Below are 13588 nucleotides of genomic sequence, written 5' to 3'. Positions count from 1 at the left end.
ATGTTATAGGATGAGCTGGTAAGGCATAGTTACTGACTAATGAGACACAGACATGGAGAAAGGTTGTGGCTTGCCCAAGATCAGAGCTTGTAAATTATTCCTCAGAATATATAAGGTTATTTTTAGATATCATTTTGATTTGCATTAATCTTCTAAGCATTACTGAATGATAAACTACAAAGATAGCCAATGGTAAAACGCCATTGCACAAATGAGAAACCATTAAAAAGGATACTCTTTAGAAGAGGGAGGGTTAGGGATAGATTAGGATGGAGTGGGGGAAAATATTTAGGATCATTTCAGTTCATCTGGAAATTTTTCAAACTTGAGGCTTTTCCCCTGTTGAGTTGCATATGGCTTAAAGAGTTGAAAAATAAACTAATGTTTATTGAGAATCTAATGAGAATCTAATATATGCTAGGCACTTTAATGTATATTAACTCATTTAATATTCACAACTACTCTGTAAAATATTGTATTGTTAAGTCTGAATGGCTGTTTCAGCTTAGTGTCAGAGTGTGTGTGTCATTCCTTAACGGTTGTCATTGTCCAGAGTCTGACACACAACTCTTGGTTCAGTAACTGGACTATTATGTGGTCAACCAGAGGTTAACGGGCCCAGGCAAATTGGTCCCTTCTAACCAAACTCATAAGAGTCTGGTTATAAATCAGAGCATCAATTTACAAGTCTCTATGAGGAAATTAACTGCCAAGTAGACCAAATATTCATGTCAGCTTGTCAGAACATTTTCTTCCCTGAGGAGAAGGACGCTTGGGAAATAAAGGACAGGAGAATGCCAAGGAAGTATAAAATTAGAAGAAAGTGAGTTGAATGCCCTTAATAAGGAGAGTGTCATGCAGTTACTGGAGCCCAGTGTGCCTTCCCCACATAGGAATATATCTGCCTGGCTAAGGGATCTGAATACTATTATTACCGAGTCAGGTCCCTTTGTCAATATTGTTTAAGATCATGGCCAGTTGTAGACTCAGCTGCAGTAAGAGAGAGTAGATTGGGAGAATCTGAGACTTTGTTCAAAACAAGCCCTCTAGTTTGGGCCAAGCATCTGCAGATGCTAGAAGAAGGAACAGAGAGGCAGTTTATGGAATAAATATAGTAATCGGGTTAGAGATTATGACAATAATCATCTCTAACAGTGACTCAAGATTTATTATGTGTTAGAAATTGTGCTAAGAACTTTACATCAGTTACCTAACTTAATTCGCACAGCAACCATCTCTGATAAACGCTGTTAATATTCCTATTTTATAGATGAGAAAACTGAAGTTTAGAAAAGTTAAAGAAATATACTGGAAAGTGGAATCTTAACATAGGATAGTCCAAACTGGATTGGGGGCATCTCAAGGTTACTGTGTGCAAAGTTGAACTCTTCATTTCTTCTTAAAACACATTCGTCCTCCAGGTCTGAAGCCTCTGGGTACTAGATCCCTCCTTCTCTCCCTCCCTCCTTCCTTCCTTCTCTCTCTCCCTACTTCTATCCTTCCTTCCTTCCCTGCTTCACTCCCTCCACTCTCAGTTCCTGACATCAGAAAATCCAGTAAATTTTACCTCCAAAATACATGGTGGATCTTCCCCCTTTTCTCCACCTCTGCAGTCACCACTCTAGCCCAGTTATGGACCACCTCCTGCAGCCGCTAGCCCCCCTCCCCTGCAAACCAATCACTGTCCAAAGAGTGGTATTTTTCTTTATTGAGGTGTAATTCATGTAACATAAAATTAGTCATTGTAGTCATTTAAAAAGTGTACAATTGAGTAGCTTTTAGTACATTCACAATGTTGTGCAACCATCACTACTATCTAATTCTAGGACATTTTCAAAAAGAACCCCTCATCTGTTAAGCACTTTCCATTCTTCTTCCCTTGGAAACCACTGATCTACTTTCTGCCTTCATGAATTTGCCTGTTCTGGACATTTCATGTCAATGCAATCATACATTTGTGGCCTTTTGTGTCTGACTTCTTTCATGAGAAATAATGTGTTCAAGGTTCATCCATGATGGAACATGTATCAGTACTTAATTCCTTTTTATGGCTGAATAATATTTTATTATATTGATATATCACATTTTGTTTATCCATCATCAGTTGATAGACATTTGGGTTGTTTCCACCTTTTGGCTATTATGAATAATGCTGCTGTGGACATGTTTTTGTTTTGTTTCTGATTTTTAAAATTTTTATTTATTTTTTTATTGGAGTATAATTGCTTTACAGTGTTGTGTTAGTTTCTGCTGTACAGTGAAGCGAATCAGCTATATGTATACATATATCCCCTCCCTCTTGGACCTTCCCCCACCCCTCATCCCACCCATCTAGGTCATCACAGAGCACTGAGCTGAGCTTCCTGTGCTTTATAGCAGGTTCCCACTAGCCATCTATTTTACACATGGTGGTGTATATATGTCAATCCTAATCTCCCAATTCATCCCACCCTCCCCTTCGCCCTCTGTGTCCCCATATCCATTCTCTATGTCTGTGTCTCTATTCCTGCCCTGGAAATAGGTTCATCTGTACCATTTTTCTAGATTCACATATACACGTTAATATAGGATATTTGTTTTTCTCTTTCTGACTTATTTCAGTCTGTATGACAGACTCTAGGTCCATCCACATCTCTACAAATGACCCAATTTTGTTCTTTTTTATGGCTGAGTAATATTCCATTGTATATATGTACCACATCTTCTTTATCCACTCATCTGTTGTTGGACATTTAGTTTGTTTCCATGTCCTGGCACTATAAAACTCTTAGAGGAAAACATAGGAAAAACACTCTTTGACATAAACCACAGCAAGATCTTTTTTGACCCACCTCCTAGAGAAATGGAAATAAAAACAAAAATAAACAAATGGGATGTAATTAAACTTAAAATCTTTTGCATAACAAAGGAAACCATAAACAAAACAAGAAGACAACCCTCAGTAGGGGAGAAAATATTTGCAAACGAAGCAACTGACAAAGGATTAATCTCCAAAATATACAAACAGCTCATGGAGATAAATACCAAAAAAAACAAAACAAAACAACCCAACTGAAAAATGGGCGGAAGACCTAAATAGACATCTCTCCAAAGAAGACATACAGATGGCCAACAGGCACATGAAAAGATGCTCAACATCACTAATTATTAGAGAAATGCAAATCAAAACTACAATCAGGTATCATCTCACACTGGTCAGAATGGCCATCATCAAAAAATATACAAACAACAAATGCTGGAGAGGGTGTGGAGAAAAGGGAACCCTCTTGCACTGTTGGTGGGACTCTAAACTGATATAGCCACTGTGGAGAACAGTATGGAGGTTCCTTAGAAAACTAAAAATAGAACTACCATATGACCCAGCAATCCCACACCTGGGCATATACCCTGAAAAAACCATAATTCAAAAGGACACATGTACCCCATGTTTTTGTTTTAACACCTGTTTTCAACTCACTAGTGTAATCTTTTAAAAATGAAAATCATGTGGTTTCCCTATTTAAAAGCCTTCAGTGGCTTCTCATTACAATCATATTATAATCCAGATGCTTTCCTTTGCCCCATAAGGGTTTGCATGCTCTGCCTCTCCTTTCTCATTTAAGCATCTTTCCTCTTCCCTCAATATGTTCCAGCCACACTTGCCTCCATTTAGTTCCTCCAACTTCCCAAGCCTTTTTAAGAGTATGTACACCTGCTGTTTTCTGGCCTGAAATGCTCTTTCCATTATTTCACGTGGCTAGTTTATTTCATCCTTCAAATCTTCATCCTTAATGTTACCTTCCCTGAGAGGTTTTTCCCTGGCTACATTATTTCCTGTTTCCTTCCTAATACTTTTCCCACCTTGTAATTACATGGTTGTTTCTACTGTCTGTCACCCTCACAAGAATGTAAGTTCCTTAAGGTCAGGAATTAAAGTATACCCTTTTTCATCATTACTATCTGCACCTGTGCTTAGCACCATACTTGACATAGAAGAGGTACTCCATAAGTGTTTGTTGAATAAATAAATAAATGAGAAAGATCACAGGTGCTGGATGTGAGATGGAGTAATTCAACATGTGGTTACAGAGGTATACTAACAAAAAGGAAGAGCAAGATGGTGGGGAATCTTCAGTTATGCTAACATTTGAAAATCTAGGCAGGTGAGTGGTCAACAGAACAAGTCAGTCATTGGTTCAAGATGGGAATTTGGTCAAGGAGTCAGAGCAAAACCTCTGCATATAAAGTCAGAGTTATGGAAAAAAAGAGCATGGTTAATTTGATGTCAGCTCTAGAGAAGTTGGCTAAATTTTCTTAAATATAACCTTTCTAAAATCAGGATTGCGTCTAGAAACCAGGCTGGGACTGAGGTTACAGCCATAGCTTTTGGAAGAGGAAGGACACAAAAGATGAGGAACTAGGCAGGGATGACAAACCCAAAACTGTGTTAAAGAAACACTAATAGACTTATGCTCTTCAGATCATCAATCTCCTTTTCACACTTTTAATTAACACTTCATCCTTATCTACTTGATGTGAATAGGTTGTGGCCAAATCACATCATGTTCCCTTGCCTCCTGGATAATGACCAGGTCCTTTCTAGCTCTGAAAATCTATGATCCTCCATGCCACAGTTTCCAAGTTTCAAATGATATTTCACTGTACACAATTGATGTTGGCTCTTTCTTGATGATTTCATTGGTAAACAGTCTTCATGGACATAAGAAGTGTTATATGTGTCTGTGGGTCCTTGTGGGTCCTTTCAGACAGAGTGGCACTTCTAGACTTGACTGCTTGACTCAGAAAAACAGCATATTTTGGAACCCGTAGCCCTTAATCTACTGACTAGAGATAGAACTTCAGAAATAAAGAATTTGAGTAATATTTAGTAGCAAAATTGCCTAAATTATTGTTTAATATAGTGGTTGATTAATGGTAAACACTTATGTTTTAAAAAATCATTAAATTTTAGAAAGTTAACATCCAAAGTATTTTTTTCACTGAAGTTATTAGATCAATCCTTTCTCTGAGGATTTCATTTTGATTCTTTCTGAACACAAAATTAAGCTAGTAGAATAGAATGTTACTGGTACCTAAATTACAGGATTAGACTAAATCTATCTTATTCTTCACTGTGCAATGAAACATGATAAAAATGAGAATTAGTCTGTACAAACCAGAGATGTGTTAACAAGATTCTTAGACAAGTGTTAGACATTTTCCATGACTGATTAGGTAGCACTGTAATGAGACAGAGCTAGTCTTGGATTACAATTAGAAGTTTGAAGCAAGACTTTGAAGTTTTAAACAAATTTTATGGAGTACAAAAATGGTTAAGTTGCGCAATATGAAATGTCAGCTCTGGGCTTCTTAACATGTAACACTGAAAATGTAAAGTTAAAGAAAAATGTGATAACGTTTAAAGATAGATCTAAAAATAACTTTTGAAAAAGTCTTGAATTTGGACTTATAAGGAATAAAAACACGAATCAAGGAGAAGATATTTAAGGAAAAGAATGGTTATGTAAGCAAATGTAGAAGGACTAATGGAAGTAGAAAATCACCATTTTGCAACCACTGTGGAAACTGGATTCAGAAGAATAATCAATGGCTGCCAAAAGTTTGAGGAGGAATGGGATATTTATGTGTTACCAGAGTATCTCCTTAGAGATTATTTATTAATTACAAAGCGAGAAATGGTAACTTTACAGTGGGGAAACTTGACTGCCACTACTTTATTGAGTGATCAAAGTTAACATCACCAGTGATGGGATAAACTAAGATTTGATTCCTGACGTGATACACTGAGAAAGTCACAAAATCGTTTCTGTAGTATTCCTGCCCAAAATGCATAAGTCGAATCTAATCATGTGGAAACATCAGACAGACCCAAAAAGACATTCTTCAAAATAACTACCTTGGTACTTTTGAAAAATTTCAATGTCATGAAAAAAATGTGAAGAACTGTTTCCAGTAAAGGAGACTGACAAGACATGCCAAAAACATGTGATTTGTGATCTTTGATCTGTATCAGAGAAAAAAAAATTCCGTAAAGGACATTATTGAGACAATTGGAGAAAAAGAAATAAAGACCATAAATTAGGTAAAGGTGTTATATAAATGTTATATTCCTGGATTTGATAAATGTGCTGTGGTCACATAAGAGAATAACCTTGTTCTTAGGAAATGAAGAATATCCTTGTACTTAGGGATAAAAAGGCATGATTCTGCAAATAACTCTCAAATGGTTCAGGAAAAATATTTTGTGGTATGTTTATGTGTTTGTGTGTGTGGGTAGAAAGGAGAAATATGGGCAAGTGGTAAGAGTTGGTGAATTTGGTTGAAGGGTATACAACGGTTCTTTGTTCTATTCTTCAGACTCTTCTGTAAGTTTGAAATTATTTCAACATAAAACGTTAAAGAAAAAAATGAGTGATTTTTAATCATCTACCAGAGGAAAGGTGTTCTTTTCTGCTTAAGTCCCTGTCACTGAATAGAAAACATTTGACAGTGCCAAACTGAAAGTGTGGACCCCATGAGGCAGAGCTGATAGCAGAGTTGGTAGATGAACTTGCAGTATTATTTATCAGTATAATTCAGAAACCAAGGTCGAGTTTCTTATAACTCTCTCTGAAGATTGTTACCTTGTGTGGATAATTCAGTTCATTTTATAAATATTAAAAGGGCTCCTATTATATGTCAAAAACTTTGCTAGGCACTGGGGCTACAGTGATGACTGAATCCCTTGTTCTCAGGTTATTGACAGTTGGGGAGGGGGGACAGCTATAAAAATAAATTTAATATGAAATAGTAAAAGTAAACATAGAAAAACAGGCCCAATAATTAAGATGGTATCGGAGAGGAGGGTTTGGTGTGGTTGAGGGGAGTGACAGTGAGGCCCAGGAGTTTTCCATTTGGTAGGGGTGGAGGGATGGAGCAGTAGAGATTCCTGGCAAAGGGAGCAGTAAGGGCAGAGGCAGGAGATGCAAGAAAGCTTGGATTGTTTTGGGGACTCTTAGCAATTTGGTATTGTTGAAGTGTAATATAGCTTTCTGATTTTCAGTTTGTAATAATAAAAAATTAGTTTTTAGTTTAGCTATAGTTATGAATATTGATAAGACATTAAAATAGTATAAAATAATTAATACTAGGGAACATACAATACAAACTGATCCTTTCATAAGCTGTTCTTATTTTGTATAACGTGGCATTTTTAAAAATAACTTGGGATTCCTCCTATTTGGCCTTTGTAACTTTTGCAGCTTTTGTCAAATTTGAATAATATATGGACTCTTTTTTTTTTTAAGGAAAGAAATTCCCATAATTCTCAGCAGGTACATCTCAGATGCTTAGTGGCTGGTAGATCTCAGTTTGAGAATAAAAATGTCTTTTAATTACAAATTACTACTATAAAAGAGATATTTTGTTTTCAATTGGCAAAAGTGTTTTGGATTATCAAAATGAAAATAAAACAAATAAAACACAATCATCAAAATGAAAAATATTTACAGTCTTTGAGTCAAAAGCTTAATATTCATATGCAAGCTTTACACAAATCTGTAAATAATACATTCAGGCACCCATAAGTACATGGGCAAACAACCTGATAAATAATTTACAAAAGATGAAATAAAAATGACTAGTAAGCATTTAAAATGTCCACCTTCATAATAATTTAAAAAGTAATTTATAATGAGAGACCATTTTTGACCTGTAAAATTAGTAGATATTTTTAAAAAGTATAACTTGGGTTGATGAGAATTTTTAATAATAGAAAAAAATTGCAAGCAATCTAGTTACCCAACAGTGTGGAAATAGTTAAATAAAATATGCATTGATGTAGTATGATATTACCTGGACATTAAAATGTTGGTTTTGAAAAATTTTAAATAGAAATGCCTATGCTTCTTATAAGTTAAATGTAAGAAGCAGTGAACAAAAAGTGTGATTTCCCCTTGTCAAAATTTACATAGAGGAGGATTTTGATAAGTATGCTATGGTAATAGAGGATGTTATCAGTAGGAGAAACTGGGTGAAGAGTATACAGGAACTCTCAGTACTATTTTTTGCAGCTTCTCTAAGTCTAAAATTATTTCAAAATAAAAAGTTAAAAAACATACATAGAAAAAGGACCAATAGGAAAAACAACCAAATCTTAGTAGTAATTTCTACGTGGTAAAATTAAGTAGTTTTTCCCTTTCATTTAAAAAATGCTTTTCTGTAACAAATTTTTACAAGTTATATGTTATATCATCATCATCACATACATACACAACTCCTCTCCCTAAAATTACAACAACAACAAAAAAGCTAAACTTGAAAGAAATATACCATCTACCACAATCAGTTTGTTGATCAGTGTGGCAGCTAAATATAAAAACATGAATGTGAGTGCTGAAAAAGGGTCCATATGGGTGGAGGATAATACAGAGATATCAACTGTGTAAGGATGCATTTTACAGGTGGATGTGAAGTGTGAGAGTAGATAATAAAAATAAGGACAGAGATAGATTTAGGAGACTGTGGCACTGAGATTTTTATTTTAGTAGTAAAGAAGAACAGGAAGTTGTCTCAAAAGAGAGTAGATACCTGCAGTATTTTATGTTAGAAGAGAATTAAGCTAATTCTCTGGGTTTCTAGGGAGCGTAAATCATAGTAGATTGTGGGAGTATTCCCCAAAGGTTTGTTTTTAATAAGTTAAAATTGTTTCCTTTAAATAACTATCTTCATACTTGTTTTTATCACAGACTCCTTTCTAAGCAGCTCAACTTTGCAGTGGTTCAGGTCTTCTGAAGAGACAGCCTCTTATCTTAATGAGTGACGAAGGTAATCATCTACTCGAATTAAGTCCTTCTTGATGTAGACTTTTGTGTAAAATATTACTTGTTCAATATTAAATAAGGACAAATAGAAAAATGAATATATACTATGGTGTCACTAGGAGCCATACCTGAAAAACTGCAGTATATTAGACATTGTGTTTCTCAGTCTTTTCCTATCTCAAGACCTCTGAGATGCATGGCAACCTCCCTTCTTTGCCTGGGGGCTCCCTATAGCAGCGATTCTGGGGAAGGTGTGGTGAGCAGGGGCTATGTGGTTTGTAAAAGCACATCACCATGCATACTCAAGTCAATTCTGAAACTGCTCCCTTTCTCCTGCATTGCCCCCTCCACCTTAAGAGTTATTGCTAAAAAAAAAAAAGATAAATAAAAAATAAAATAAAATAAAAAGAGTTATTGCTAGCATCAGAACCTTCACATTTTTCTTAAAGGATTATTATTTTCAGCCCCCTTTCTCATTTTTCTCCTTCGAAAAGGACCTAGAGGCTCCACTTTAAATTCTGACCCTGATTCCTGCTGTCTTCATAATTAGATTTTAAGCCCCTGGCAGGGAAAGATCAGGTCTTATCCACCTTTTTACTTTCTTCAGTGTTAGCCTTTAACTTACGTTTTTTAATTTTTAATTCTTTTGAATTTTATTTTATTTTTTTACACAGCAGGTTCTTATTAGTTATCTATTTTATACATATTAGTGTATATATGTCAATCCCAATCTCCCAATTCATCACACCGCCCCCCCCATCCCCGCCGCTTTTCCCCCTTGGTGTCCATACGTTTGTTCTCTACATCTGTGTCTCTATTTCTGCCTTGCAAACCGGTCATCTGTACCATTTTTCTAGATTCCACATATATGCGTTAATAGCCTTTTAAAAAAAAGGTAGTTACGTAGTAAATGTTTACTGAAAATGAATACTATTTTCCTTAAGGGCAAATTTTATTCCTTCATGAAGGAAAATCTATTCCTTGCTATGAAAAAAACAGTAAATGTTGCATAAGTACAAATTAAAATGGAAGATGACAAGAGTGTGTAGCTTAAAGCTGAGCAGCAGCTTTGATCTTTGGCTGAGTATTTTAAAAAGATTATAAGGGTTATTAAAAATAGGATCTAAAGGTCTAACAAGACTTTAGAAAGGGCCCAAGAATGTGTCTAAATCTGCATAGGCTCCTGAAGGCTGCAAGCACATTGCAGTATGCTGATCATCACTGACAGGGACCTCTGCTCCAATGAATGTGTTACAGGGGAATCTGTGTCCAGAGCCTCTGCCCTCTGAGTGTGGATTGCAGTTGTTCCTCAAGTATGAAGACTGGGGAATGACAGATTTAAAAGACATTTTCTTTTATGCAAATATACAGTATTATTAACATTCTCATGCCTGGGGCAGATTACTTCAGTTGTTTAGGCCTGTGTGCTCCTTTGTGAAAGAGAATAACAATAATCACCTCGTAGACCAAGGTAAGGATCAGATTGACCCAATGTCTGAGGAGTAGTATGGATATGTTGAATAAACAGTGGTTTTTATTTTATTCACAAATTGAAATTCAGGAGTATGTTACAAATGTTTAAGTATATTTGAAATAGAATTACTAGGGTCATATTATACCTCAGCTCCATTGTAGTTTAGATTGGCTTATGTGAACAGAGAGCAGGGCATTGCTACCATGTCTAACAATGCTTTAAGGGAAGACAGTTTCTCAAAACCACATAACTGGCATCCTTCTAGAGTTGTGGAACTGTGATGCACTCGTAGGATGAGTGGTACCCAGCTCTTTTCCCTGTTGCTCATTTGATATTTATCTCTCTTTCCTGAATATTGGCTATTAGATAACCTAGAAGAGATATCACAACTTTCACCATCAGGAAAAAACCATTTCTTTCACAGGTAATATCTACTTTGAAAACTTCTACTAATGGATGCTTCTCTTGGCCTTCATTTAAAGTCAAGTAGCTTGCAGGCCTCCGACCTTAAATTAATGAATGACTTTCTCTTTGTCATTTTTAAGTTAGACTCCTTGGGCATGAGTCATTACTCAACTCACTTTGTAAGGACACTTACTTTTCTTTTTTTTAAAAAATTTATTAATTTATTATTTTTGGCTGCATTGGGCCTTCGTTGCTGTGCGCGGGCTTTCTGTAGTTGCGGCGAGCGGGGGCTACTCTTCGTTGTGGTGTGTGGGCTTCTCATTGCGATGGCTTCTCTTGTTGAGGAGCATGGGCTCTAGGCACATGGGCTTCAGTAGTTGTGGCACGGGGGCTCAGTAGTGGTGGCACACGGGCTCTAGAGCGCAGGCACAGTAGTTGTGGCACGCGGGCTTAGTTGCTCCGCGGCACGTGGGATCTTCCCGGACCAGGGATCGAACCCGTATCCACTGCATTGGCAGGCAGATTCTTAACCACTGCGCCACCAAGGAAGTCCACTTTACATTTTTTTAATCAATTTTTTTGCAGTTTTTACATGTGCAACAGATGAAAAACTATGCTGATTAGAAAAATCATAGAAAAGAGTATAGATCTTGGCAAAAACGTGCCCATCCGTAGGACAACACTTGTATACTTGTTAGAGTAGAACACGGAAGCTGCAGCATCACCAGTGCTACCATTATCAATAGAAAATATTCAGTAAACATAAAATTACCTGTGAAGTTGTGCTAGGTGTCATAATAAGGGAATCACATTGAGAACAGTGACCAGGAATTACTTATATAGAATTGACAGATGGACAGAACAAAAACAGTAAGCAAATATCTGTGTATGGGCACTGTGGTTTTCATCACATATAAGTTACAACCTAAATTTTGGCATGTGGGTAAGGTTGATTATGTGACTGAAATAGCAATCCGAAATAAAGTTTAGGACTTTCATGTCTTGTCAAACTGATGCATACAATAGTAATGTGAATAGGAGCTCTTGAGTTTGTCAGGGGTTAAGGCATTTCAGTTTTGGCAGCCACCAGTGCAGGACATCAGGACAGTGGCAGGGAGAGTGATGGCTGTTATTCTTTGGAGTGCCTTCTTCAAGGCTGACCTAGACTCTGGTTGGGCCTGGTGCTAGTGCCTGAGGCAAGATAATGGCTAGTGCTACTTTTCAGAATGTGCCATTGGCTCCCATGACTGTGGGAGGGGTCAGAGAGGGGAACACCAGCATTTTAATGCATGTAGCTCCAGGGCAATGTACGGCTTCAGGGACAAGAAAGAGGAACACCAGTGCTAGAGAGATAACGATGATGAGACTTGGGGAAATGATTTAGCACCAAAAATTGCCTCAGAGATGAATAATAAACTTAATCTGAAACTTGTAAATTTTGTTTCCAAGTGCACATGTGAGCAACAAAGCCAGTAGACGTTTAAATGGGATTTTCAAGCTGACAGTTTATCCACACTTTAGGCTTTAGCTTAAATGGGAGTGCTGCAAGTCACTTCTTACTCATTTCTGCAATTGAAAGGGAGTCTTTATAGTAATTCTTAAAGCCACTGAGGATTTATTTGTATTAACATCTTAATTTTGCTAAATGCCAATAAAGGCTATGCCTTATATTCACTTTTCTGTTAGGCAATTGCCTGAAAGAAAAATGTGACATTGTAAAATTTAAGAAATATGTCATAACTAGTATTTACAGAAACCTAGAAACTATTTCTATATATATATCTGTATCTATACCTACATCCATATCTGTATTGTCCAATGGTTATACTCTCAAACATACTGATATTATAGAAAATAGAAATTGATATGTTTAGAGTTCATAAGATTAAACATCATATAAAAATTAAACACACACCTATACTTAAAAAAAAAGACTGTAAGAAATGAAGGTAAAGGCAATAATACTTCTCTTACATCGTAAGATAAACATCGTTGCTCAAGACCCACCTGTTCAGTCTTGGATTTTCTATTCTATTTCTGTGGTCAGCCTCACTCCTGTGGCACACATAACAACACTAGAATATTACAAAGAAGATAAGTATAGCCCCTGTGCAAAGATGACTTACAAATTTGTAAAGTTGCCATATTTTTGCATAGTTAATGATTTCTTTCTTTGGGTTCTCATGACACATTGTATATACATTAGCTGTCGTCTTACTGTATTATAATTATTTGTTTACTTCTCTGCCCCTCAACAGAATTACTAAAATAATGAAATTATTCTTTGTATCCATAGTGGCTTGCACATTGCCTGGCTTCTAAAAAGCACCCAGAAAATGTTTAATGAATGAATAAAAGCTTTATAGTCTATGAGTAAGAAACCTGCAGCAACTCTTTGTATATATCCTGCTAACCCAGAAATTGATTCTGAAACAGTTAATCCTTTTCTTACCTTCTCACCTTGTCTTCCGGATGACAGAATTTCTATTTTAGTGTGATGCCCACATGGCCACCTCCTGTTGATAACTAGTGGGCACAACTCAGTTTGATGATGGACAGATGGACAAGCCTGCTGTTGTTCTTGGCCGTAAGACTGTTCCTGCATATTCTCTTATTTGCATCAAACATGCCTTTCTTCCCCTCTTTTTTTGCCAGACTGTACATATTTGCTCCTTACATTGTCTTGCAGTATTAAAGGCTATAAGCAGGCTTTGGAAGACAGATAAGCAGAATTATTTTGAGAGATGCATGGTATCTAACACAAAAGAAAAGGACTTGATGGAAAAAAGACCATAAAATATTGCTGTTATTCAACTGAGGAGGTGTTGGTTTTCTCTCTTTTCTACCATAGTGCGATTGAAATAAAACTGCAATATATTTCTGATAAAAGAGATCCAGATTATGGTAC

General features: G+C 36.3%; 1 protein-coding gene and 1 non-coding gene across 2 annotated transcripts in view; both read left to right on the top strand.

The window, feature by feature from the left end:
• SLC44A5 (solute carrier family 44 member 5) overlaps nucleotides 1-13588 on the top strand; it is a 352752-nt gene that overhangs the window by 48275 nt on the left and 290889 nt on the right. The gene's annotated exons all lie outside the window — the stretch shown is intronic.
• LOC132354681 (U6 spliceosomal RNA) lies at nucleotides 12727-12831 on the top strand. The gene has a single exon (XR_009499367.1). It is a non-coding gene; the product is annotated as a U6 spliceosomal RNA (small nuclear RNA).

The sequence above is a fragment of the Balaenoptera ricei genome, chromosome 1, assembly GCF_028023285.1.
Source record: "Balaenoptera ricei isolate mBalRic1 chromosome 1, mBalRic1.hap2, whole genome shotgun sequence".
Taxonomy (NCBI): Eukaryota; Metazoa; Chordata; class Mammalia; order Artiodactyla; family Balaenopteridae; genus Balaenoptera; species Balaenoptera ricei.
Note: the sequence above shows the minus strand (reverse complement) of the source record. Positions and strands in the feature narration are given on the sequence as shown.